Source organism: Penaeus japonicus, unplaced genomic scaffold (assembly GCF_977035675.1).
Source record: "Penaeus japonicus unplaced genomic scaffold, GWHDUDI00000001_assembly GWHDUDI00000001, whole genome shotgun sequence".
Classification (NCBI taxonomy): Eukaryota; Metazoa; Arthropoda; class Malacostraca; order Decapoda; family Penaeidae; genus Penaeus; species Penaeus japonicus.
Genome location: NW_028234403.1, coordinates 49,795,915 through 49,808,414, shown reverse-complemented (window position 1 = coordinate 49,808,414; position 12,500 = coordinate 49,795,915).

Genomic DNA, 12,500 nt, shown 5'->3' with positions numbered 1-12,500 from the left:
AAACGGAAACGCCGGATAAGTGCAACTCTAGACGAGTCTCCGAGTCCTTATGTAACGGGTTTTAAATAAAACTATAGTGATGTATACGTAAACTGAATTGCAAGATTATATGATTTCCTTCTGAATACACACCGCAATGTCGGTAATCAATTATGTACAAGACGAAGCAGAAGTATAAATGTAAAGGAAAGGATCGAGAAAATATTACTTAATATTGTAGTATTGACTTATGATGTGTAACTTGTCCTAGTGAAGTCAAGCCATCATTTAAGCAAATATCTAGATAATAGTTTTAACTGATAAATATCCAGAAAAATACTCTTTATTTATCTTTTCATCGTATCATCTCAGGCTCTTACAAGCATGCACACTATTGAATAAGAATATCGATTAAAATGAAAAAAACAACAACAACAACAACAACATGCAAAATGAAAAAAGAACATCCCTGAGACTATTGCTCATTTATCAACTAGCGAGATAGATTTCACAAAAGACTGGTGGTTTTGTGAATTTTGCGAAAGAAAATGTACTGTTTGGACAAAGGGGAACGTAATGAGTAATTTCAATGTACTGTATAATGATTAAGGTGAAACAAATATTGTAGAACAACAGACAGACAACAATAATATCATTGTTGCTAAATGAGAGGCAGCATTTCAAGCATACAAGACCTATATTTTTTGGGGGTCAAATTGCTCAGAATACGTATGCTTCTATTTGTACTATAGGAATATTTTAACTGAAAGTGACCTTAGGAACCTCAAAATTACTTGACCAGGAATAATTCAGTCTGAGAAAAGATTGGTTTTAATTTGGAATGATGAAATGTTGCACCCAAAATGTCCATAAGAGCTCAAAAATTAGTCCTTGACCTAATAGCGAAAAACATCAGTATAAAAAGAGGAATAAAACTCAAAAGTAATAGATCACTAAATCCTAGAAATAACGGAACACCATAATGTTTTATCTTCATCTTTTGAAGAGTTGTATTGCGGTCGCTGTGATTTTTTTTTTTAGGTTATTGCAATAAAGCTACAGCTCATATATTAAGTTAATGCTTAGGGTTGCGGTTTCTCCAAATCCAGATTGTCGCAGGTACCCTTACGACCAACTTTTTTTTAATTTTTTATTTTTTTTAGAGGCGCATAATTCGGTACTTTTCATACCTTCAAATGGATTGTCAACCTCGTGAATAACATCAGACATCCTCAAGGAATTTTTTAAAATCTGGAGAGTAATGCATCCTGATGTTCTGTCTTTTTGACTATTTTAGGATCATCATCAGCGCTGCAATTTTTTTTTTTTTTTTTTTTTTAATTCTGTAAACTTTTGACTTTGACACTGATCTGCTCCTGATTGTAATCCAGAGCAATTCGTGAGAACTTTCTTTGAGATTTGACTTTTGTAGTGAAGCCATTGCATATAATATGTTCATGAAGCCCAGGATGACTATTCTGAATTAACTCCACATTCCTTCCTTTAGTCACCTCCTCAAGAACAACTCGTGTATCTATAACTACGGTGACGAGGGCGTGTTTCAGGCCGCAAAGTTTCGCGGGCAGTTTGTTGCGCGTATCACGGACGGGTGGCTACACGCGACGCTTCGTTTTCTAAATAATTATGGCGACTAGGTGTGCTCCGGTGGCTATAACAGTGCATCATTTAACTTTGTTGATAGGTGCACAGGCTTTAGAATCCAGAAAAAAATGGTTACGCCTTTACTCTAGGTTAGAAAGGAAGGAAGAGAAGAGTGTTTTCCTCAATTTAATGCAAGAATTACGCTTGGAGGACCACCAAAGAGTTCGTGATTTCAAGAATTGCAATACTTCTCAGAAGAAGGAAATTCTATCATTTTCTCTAAAAGGGAAATGGTGTTCCTCCTGTACCACGGAATATTCTTCAAGGCAGTAGAAATATCAAGAGTACCAAAATATATATAAATATGATTTATAAGATCAGTAACTTTTGTTATATACTTTGAAAAATGTTACATGCATAATTTATAATGATGCCCCCTCCCCCCAAAACCAACACTGAATTATAGTTCCTCATTCATTCATTTCCATTCACAGCCTGCGAACGATACCTTCCGTGAGCGACCTGACCACTGAAACTGAGCGAATTTGCTCACGGAAACCGCGCATGATACCACAGTTGACAACATTATTGTCTGAAAAATGCTTGTGTGACCACATCTTTAGATCTTTTGGGGGTTATCAATATTTTTTAATGGACACCGGGACACTGTACTCTACCAGCATCCAGTACACCATCTTTTCGTAAATGATACTGAATAACTCATTGCAGATTGGGATAGATTTGCTTGACTGCTCCTCAGGGCGAACAGTAGTGCCACCTACGAGGCACACATATGGGTTTTAATTCAGTGCTAGGCAGCTTCACTCCATATATCGCGACTTTTCTCTCCCTCTTCCATTCATTCACTCGTTATAATCATTATTTTGTGTTTTATTATCTGGTGAGACTTATATGTGCAATCTGACAGGTACCATCATTGTTGTAGTAGACAAACATTGTAGTGTAGGCCCACAGCAGCTCATCGTGTTCTTTATAATCAGTATGATACAAGTACTACAGTGTTATGGGAGGACAAATAACAAGGTATTATTTCGTAAACAAATACGGAAGAAATAAACATCCCTAATGGAAATAAATGAAGAGGTGGGGAAGAGGAAGGAGACCTATATTTACGACTGCGAGTGCTATAGCACAATGCAGCCAATGCATGCTGGCATAGCGGCAAATTGTAAATGCTGCACATGGTCTGGTTCACCTTATTTTCCTCACCTGCCTGTGCGCCCTCCATCGGCGGTACATTAGAGCCGGTAGTCAGCACCTTGCTGTGTTATCGCTCTCTGAAAATAGTGCTTAGTAGAGAACTTGGATGGGCGCCCTTCAAGCTTTTCTTTCCTGCTGGTGCTAGGACAGAGTGATGCCATATATGTTTGGGATTATAAACTAAACCTATTTTAATGAATATTACAGCAAGTGTAGTAAAATTTATTGCAGATTACATTTTCATCACTAGATAAAGTCACTAGATAAAGTTATTACTCATAGTGTCACAGAGAAACAGTGATACATTCTCCCTTAACGTCAAATATGTCAAGACGACTATTGACACCTACGTCACGCCACCCGTCGTCAGGCCAAAAACTCGTTTGGCATGTATGTCATGCCACCCGTCCGCAACGGGTCAACACCTGAAGCAAAGGGTAGAAATAGCCCAAGGCCAATTATCCTCACATATAATCTAGAAAGCATATGCAGTTTCATAAAAAAGACACTTTTCTCCTGATTAACTCACACTAATCTAAGCCGACGACTGCAAACACTTTCCTTGACATAATAATCTCACTGGCTTTGCAAAACGTATCGGTAACGAACTCGACGTCATCTCGAGATGGGAAACACAAATGGCACATCAAAAGTAACCCACAAAGGTAAGTGTACTTTCCCTCAACCTTTGCAAAGACTCGCCTTCAACAGATCAAGGCATCCATTCAATTAAGTCTTGTACTGTAATTGTCTTGACTATTAAACTTCATCTTCATTTTCATTGAAGTCTTAGTTCAAAAGATACACTGTCTAGACGAATCTAATACACGCTTCCAATGTGTAGGCCTGATCTTTAGTTTCCTGATGAGAGTAAGCCTGTGTTACGATTAGTTTTCTTAAGGTTGAGGTGGATTTGTGGAAGTGTGCTCTAATTTAGACACCGAAGTCTTTATCTACTTTATTTCCTTCCCCTGCTACAGTGGTTCTCAACTGGTGGTCATTGGTGTATTTTGAGTGGGCCACAGAGCGTCCACTATATTTGGCAATAAACTGGAAATAGGTGCAAATATTTAAAAAAAATATTTAATATTCAGTAGAAAAAAAAACATCAAAATAAATAATCGGCCATTTACTTTATCATATTCGTATCTAAAAATATAACTGCTTTTTACAAATATTACAATATCAAACTGAACCTATTTTGATGAATATTGTTGTAAACATAGTAAACATATTGATAATTTGGTGAATATTGCTGTAATCATATAATAAACAGAATGATAATTTCCCTCATTTGTCAATAAATATGACTCATTCTCTTCGGACTTTGCATTTTTTTTTACTGTCAGCACGTCCAGATTATCTGTATACAACAAGTGAAATTACATCCTAATTAGTTTTCAGTAATTATTAACGAAACAACAAATTTGAACATAATGAAATTATATGCTGTCCTTGCAAAGTGCAGTATTTTCGGAAAGATGAAATCAATGTTGCTATGCTTGGCTTATCAAAATGATACGGTTCCGTGTCTGCAGGACCACAACATCCCCCTTTAAAAAATTGTTTGGTTTAACAGCTGATGGCGAATCAAATACAATTGGGAAACATGATTGATATGCTTCTCAGGCTGCTTCCCAGGGCCAGCGAAGTTCAAATCTGGAATACAGACGACCATCCTACACAAGTTTTCTCATACTTATGCTAAAGGGGTTCCGCAGTTAATCGAGGAGTCACCATCGCTACGAAGTCCATCCAACCCCCTTTTGCAGTCGACTTCCCTTGTCACAGGTCATTTTATGTTGGGTCAAAATTTCACTGGTGGGGTGTCGTTTCTACTGCCTTAGTCCAGCTTTTTCTCGCTCTAACAGTTTGCTTCCATTTACCACGGTGTCAGAGGTCGACGGTATCACCCACTACTCTTGCAGGTTGAATTCTTCCTGTAAGGTGATTAATAGCTTCCTGAACATACTGGTCCTTCTCCAAGATTTTACTTTATTCTCTGAACTATTATTCTCATATTGAAACTACGTGGACAAATGTACATTATTCTTTTTAGGTGCATTTTATTCCATCCCTCTCATTATCTTCAGTCTTTAGTTAAGTAATCGTCGTAAATGTTTGCAATGTTAAAGGTTAATTTCCCCTTAAGTACTTATAATAGGAACATGAAATCCATATCCATGACTAATCATAAGATTGTAATTTGTTGTTTATAAATTCATTTTAAAACCCTACCTTTTCTTGAATTAAGTTCATCTGTATAAATTGATTTTGATAAAAAAAATAAAAATACATGAATATGCACAGGAACTACGCCTAAATTACTTTTGCAGTAATTCATAGCAAATTCTGAGACATGCATTAACGGTGAAGCATACATTATGGTGAATCTGTCAATTGATATACTGGAATAATACTATACCTAAGACATACTCGTACAACTTTATATATTACAGGCAAAGCTCTTGTGTTTATGTAATATATCTGGCGGAATGCTGTTCTTTATAAAAGATGTGGTAATACTAAACAATGTTCCTTGTTCATTTCCTTCACGAAACTTTTCAATCAAAGGACATATCAGTGGCCAGTGGTGTATGAACGTGGTTCACTGCACAACTTAAAGTGAGTCCCTTTAGCATTGTCTGAGACACTATACTGCCAATAATATTAGTAACCAAACCATAATCTTGATGTCACTACATCAGGCTACCGTAGATGTATTTTGTCTCGTTTTGATGAGTGACTGATCTGTTAGTGTCTTGCTCAACATTTCTCCCAGTATCATACTTAATGGAGAGTTTTTTCTTCATGATCTTACGTACATGCTCAGTCGTTACACTAACCTCACACTCAGCAACATCTTTATGACAACATGATTTAGACAGAGCATCAGCCATATCGTGCAACTCAAGATTTATGTTCGATGGCACCCACATTATTTTAGTAATTATATAAATCAGAAACAATTTGTTCATCCTATACAACATTGCAGTATTGAGTGAGGAGAGGGAGTCTGTTATGATGAATGTACTATCTCCCGTGTAATCAGCTACCTTAAGATCATCAAGTAAAGCAAACAGCTCTGGTGCATGGAAGCCAAGTTATTGAGTCTGATTCCAATATTGCTGATTCTTTCAGCAGCGTCGCATGCGGTAGCAGCACATGCATGACTCATCGGTTTGATCTCAGAAATTTGCTTCTTGGTATATTTTAAAATTTTATTTTCCAAGTGGTTTCTATTTTCAACTTTCTTCTTGGAGATCATCATATTATTGAAGTATTTTACATGCCGTCGCAGAAAGAATGATCATATTATGGCTTCTAATTCCTGAGCACGTTTTCTTGACCAAAGCTGATCTGTGTAGAACGGAAATTTTGAAGGGACTTGTTGGTTAGACCGTCATCTGGTGATTATTTTATTGCTATCATGGTACTGATTTATGTAATCCTATCAATAATACCAGCAATCCAAGTTCTTTCTAATTGTCAGGGGAAGTGCAGCAATTCGTATGGTTGCCCCCGAAGTTGCATTAGTGCAAGCAACTGCCCTTCAGAAGCTTTTATGCTCTAATATCTTTGATTGATCACTTCAACATTTTCGGCCGCATGTCGGATATTGATTCCGAGATATCTATATGACTTAATCTGACCTATACAGTTACCTTTTATATTAAATCGATCACCTCAGTCAGTTACCTTCTGACTATAGATTTTAGTCTCATTTGTTGAAAAAATCAATCTTAGTTTCGTGCACTGTGCATATATCATTTTTTTTCAGCATGAATGAACATATCGTTAGCATAACATATGTTTACAAAGTTGGCTTTCTGCTTAAAACTTCGAATAAGAGAATATACCAGAATATCAAATAACAAAGGGCTTAGTCCTCTCCCATAGGGGATGCTAAGCAACTCCTGTTGCCCTGAAACACTACGATTGACTGCTTGTTCTCAAAATATGATTTTATCCACTTTAATATATGTCTGCCAATTTCCATTTGGGCTATTTTGTGTTGGATAACGTGCTTGTTAATTGTATCAAATGCAGATTTTGAATCCAGGAAAATAGTAAACCATTTCTTTCAACAATTCAGAGAAATAGTTTTATGATTTTGAAAACTCTTGTCTGGCATAAATCCATAAAGATCTGGCGAAATTTTGCGTTGAATTCAACATAACAGCCAATTACCTTTTAAAAGCTTTACACAAACAGCTATTCAAGGAGAATGGTCTGTTTTCTCCTGGATTATAATACTTCGAGTCCAACGCATTGTTAGCACATTTTTTATCTTCATAAATGAGGCGGAATAATCTTAGAATAAGACCGCCAGGGACATTTCTGAGTAGTCTAATGACATCACATACAATGCTATCCTCACCAGGAGCTCGGTCTTGGTAAACGCTTTTCCTTGGTGTAGAGTTTTCAAATGAATTTATAAAACATTTCACACTTTTCCTGTTGCAACAATGCAACTCGTCTTGGATTGCTCGAAGTGTTTCAAGGTTTATAATAGTGAATCAGGGTTATTATTATATAGATTCGGGGGAGAGACCCGAGTTAACTTTGTACATTGTCTTAGTACTTGTGTATCTTGAAAAGTGAATTATCGTTATAACTGCATGGGTAAAGTTGATGATAAATTGTGTACCAATTATCAATATACTGAACAAAATCAAGATATTTCATTAACTGGGATTTTCATCCTCCTCTTAAAATCGGTTGTGAGCGACGCATAACTGGGAATTGTTATCTCCGACAATAGAGCAAAATGATCTGACATTGTGTAATCAATAATCCTGGATGTATGCTCGGTATCATGCAAATGAAAACCAATGCATCAGTTAAGAATTCCTTCACCTTTATGAGTAGGCTCATTGTTACCTATCAGTTATACAAAGGCCTGCCTCTAACAACCTTAACAGTCTGGTTCCATTTATGTTGATGCGAACAGGATCACCGAGTTGAGCATTAAAGCCTCCAACCATAACTTGTGCTTACAGATTAATCACATTTAACGTCGAGATTCCAACACAGATTTTGATTTTAATTTAATTTAACATCTGTTAGGTAAAAATATATGCGGCAAGATCTTTCTGACATGCGTCACACACGAGTTATGCGTTTGAAGCTTGTACGATGTGTACAAGGCAAAGGCTCAACAGTAGTGGGTGATACCGTCGACCTCTGGTACTGTGGTAAATGGAAAGAAGCTGTTAAAGCGAGAACAACTGTACTAAGACAGTAGAAACAACACCCAGCATTGAAATCTGGATCCAGGGGAAAGGGACCTGTGGCAGGAGCAGGCGAGAGCTAATGGAAGCAAGACGGACTATGTGGAGACAGTATGTTCCCGCGATTGATTATGGAACCCCTTTAGCATGGGTATATAAAAATGTGTGCAATATTACCGTGAAGTGTACATCGCCTGGTCTGTTAGATAATATGATCACCATAGAATTAACTAAACCCATTGCAGGAATCTCCTCTGAAGCATCTAATTCGGCTCAGTTTTCCAACCTTCGTGTAGGACCAGATCGTCATCCAGTGTTGTACCTCAGTAAACTCTCAGCAGAAATTACATTCACCCAGCCTTTTCCATACTGGGAGATGACTTCTGCCTTCCACCAATGCCGTAAGACTGCACAGGTAGATACGATATTCCACACTAAGTTATATCTAACTGATCAGAGAGATCCCTACATTTTCTATTAAACCTTTTTTTTATAGGATCCTTCGGCACTGCACAGTGGAAACAGCATGGAAACTAAGTATAATCAGCGCTTCCAAGGAATTACAGGTAACTTTTCACACCAGCAGAAAATAATAGATCCAGAGATCCAGAGGTAGAATGGAAAATATAAAGATACAGATGAAGGAATACAATGAAATATAAAGAGATGCACAGAGTTGCAGAAATACAGTGGACGGTGTAGAGACACAGATACAATGGAAAATAAGTAGAAACCCCCCTCCCCCCCCCAAAAAAAAAAAAAAATGTAAAGAGAGAGAGATGCAGAGATACAATGGAAAATATAGGAAATACAGAGAGTGAGAGTGAGAGTGATATATATATATATATATATATATATATATATATATATATATATATATATATATATATATATATATATATATATATATATATATATAGTAAGGGAGGGCTCGGAAGAGTGTTTTTTTTTCTTGATTGTTTACCATTTTTAAGAAAACGTATTTTAACTAATACATTGTGAAATACGTTTTAATAATTCTATTATTTTTTCAATGAGTATATAAAACGTCAGTGTGAAACATAGGCATCAAATGTTAAACCAGCATCCCTATGTCTCTCGATAATGCCTTCATGGTACTGCACTACGCAAGCATGTGGATCCTCGCCTATTGTTGTTTTGAGAGCATAATGTATAAAATGAGATTTTAGACAGTTTTTCCCAGAAATCACCCAACGTCCGGCGGCGCTTTCACCAGATGAAATCTTTGGAGAGTAATGACGTCATCAGTCAAACTTGAGACGCGATAATTAACTGTCTACCAAAGCCGCCTCTAATTACAAGCTCCACTTTACGAGCATTACCCAGAGCTCTCACTTTATTCATTTTTGTCTCTCCAAGTACATCTCTTCTGTAAGGATGTATAGTTATCTTCTAATGTCACATTACCAGGATCAATGATGGACGGAATTATTGATAAAGAATTACTTTAGTGTTCATGGAATAAGGAATCTCGTTAGGGGTTTTATGAAATATCCGCTGCATGGAGTGAAGTGGGTAGAGGGGACCATGATGTAGTACATTTTCTTTTTTAGATCATATTACTGTTAGTGTTAAGTATATTGTCATAATGGATTACTGATGTCATACCTCTTCTTCAAAATAATGCCACGGCATCGTGTCCTCATATAGTTGACCATTTCTTAATTCTTATATTGAAGAAGGCCTTATATTTGGATAAATTTGAGAGAGAGAGAGAGAGAGAGAGAGAGAGAGAGAGAGAGAGAGAGAGAGAGAGAGAGAGAGAGAGAGAGAGAGAGAGAGAGAGAGAGAGAGAGAGGCAGACAGACAGAGAGAGAGAGACAGAGACAGAGAGAGAGAGAGAGAGAGATAGAATATGTAAATACATACACATATGATAAACTAATGTACTGTTTTGAATATGGTAATACAACATATGCATTATAGGACTATCTCTCAATCACATAAAGATAAATCTATTGAAATGCAGAATTTAATTCAGAAAGTGGAAATACAAACAAATAGATGGGTCTTTAAGTACTCAACAATTTGTTATATTGCAGTTCTAGCGCAGTCTTTGCTCTACTTCATTTTGGGATAAATAGAATTTTTAATCTTACCATGGGTTCAGCAGTCTTTCTACAATTTGAAGCTGTAGTCAATAATTTTGGAAATATGAAGAATCTTCTAATGCCTGACTTCTAAGCACATTTGGACCTCCTTGAATAGATGTTTGGTATTATGACAAAAAAGAAAGAAAGAAAGAAAGAAAGAAAGAAAACAAAACAAAACAGACTCTCTTGTAGTATCAAAGTACTTTGCAATTACTGTTAAGTATTTGGTTGTGTTAACTTCTGATATTTTATTATTTAATTTGCTTAATCATTTACTATGCATATTCCAAATGCTTTGGTTACAGTGGTGTACTTCATTTTTCATGAACATTTTAGTGCAATAGCAGTAATAGGGTACATAGTCTTGCCCGAAGCCGTCATATGCTCTGCAAACATAAAAGGCTGATTGTGCTCTGGTAAAAACTATATCATTAGCATATAAGCCTTCTTAACATAGTCATCGGGACGGACGGCAGGGTGGACCTCCTGTTGTGACAGATCCTGTCTCTGCATCCTATACATTATGGTGCTCTTGTAGAAGTGGTTCTACTGTTAACAGAAAAAAATATCCCATTTTGATATTGAACCTTATTAATGCATTTAACAAGAAATTATTAGTTTGATATTTGAATGTATCAAACAGGATAACCAGTTTCCGGCTATTGTTAAATACTAGAATATACTAGACAAACACATGATAGGAAAATATACAATGAAATAAAGAGTTATGTGACTGATAGTCAAAATTTCGGAGAAATTACCGAAGGGAAGATATTAAAGTAAAATACCTATTAGCGAAGGAAAAGGTTACAGTGAACAGTGGTTATGGACAATGCTAGAATAGTTACCAGTCCCGTGCCGCTTATGGAGAAGGTACGAGGTGCACGACCAGAAGTAGTAATCTCCTGCATATTAACCCTGTTTGCGTTAGCGGTGTGCGTCTGACTCTTCTTAGGCCTCGCGGATATTTATGCCCAAAATCGAGGCTTGCATACCTTGCAATATGCCCTCGTGGATTCACCCTCCACACGTTCTAACCAAGGCTGGAATTAAGGGTTTATCAACCAGTTATCTCGAAATTCTTAATTGATGACGCGTTGGTCTGCAAATATTACTATATTATGCTAGCATTAGAAAAAAAAAGACATATATCATGCAAAATTGACATGGATTATTTATATTTCTCCCTTTAGCTTAACTAATATTGTATGACTGTAGTGTCTGAACTTCCTTCACTTTCTAATAACTTCACTTTCTAATAACTACCGCATAGTTTCCTAGAACAGCTTATGGGTCTCTTTCCTTCAAGTTATCATATTTGTATGTTGTTGAATAGGATGCAAAAAAACATATATTTATGTTAAGATCAGTTGGGGCATGATTCCTGAATCTGATAGTTAGCCCTTGAAGTTGACAACAGCGTTTTCTGTATCTATTCTCAGTCACTTTTGTTACTATTTTTAAGTAAGGGATTTATATATTTGTTGACATGAATTCAAAATTTAAGGGCCACACACTCGACTTTCTACATCTGGTTGACTTTTTGCACATACTAAAAAGAGCATTCATTTTCCAAATTTATATATCAAGTATGAAATATTACTATAGCGTGAAGCTACTACGTAGCACTACCCTATGATTACTTACTTCAATCTTTAGTAAATCTTACACTTTACCAGAACGAGGGAGCCACACGCTACATATCGTGACCTTTCATTCACTCATTATACCCCTATTAGAGTAGCTTTAGCCTTCGTCATTGTTTGTGCTTTACTATATTGTGGGACTTGTATATGTCTTCTGAGAGGCTTTATCAATGTTGTAACGAAATGACATTGTTGTATAAGGTTTATATCATCTAATTATATTTTTTAAACTTAGTGCGATCGAAGTATTACTGTTTTATGGGATGACAAAAAGCAGTGTTTTTTGTATTCGTGTACTTTTGTAAACAAATACGAAAGAACCATCCTAACGAACATAACATAAAGAAATGGGGAAGAGTAAGGACACCTGTGCGCTTGACTGCGAATGACAAAACACAAAGTAGCCATTTGGCACAGAGGCAGACTGTAGATGCTGCACCTTCCTCTTCCCATTCAGCTTGCACAACCTACACCGCCGGTAATTAAGAGCAGGAGGTCGGCATCTTGTTGTATGTCGTCGCTCTCTGAACCCGGTGCTCGGTAGAGACCGTGGATCGGCGCCCTTCAAGGCTTTCTTTCCTGATGGTACTGTGGGAGAGTGGTAGCATCTAGACCTATTTTGGTTAATATTTCGGCAATTGTAGTAAACATAATCAAAATTTAAGTTTCAATCACCAAATAGTTGTTACTCATATTCTAATAAA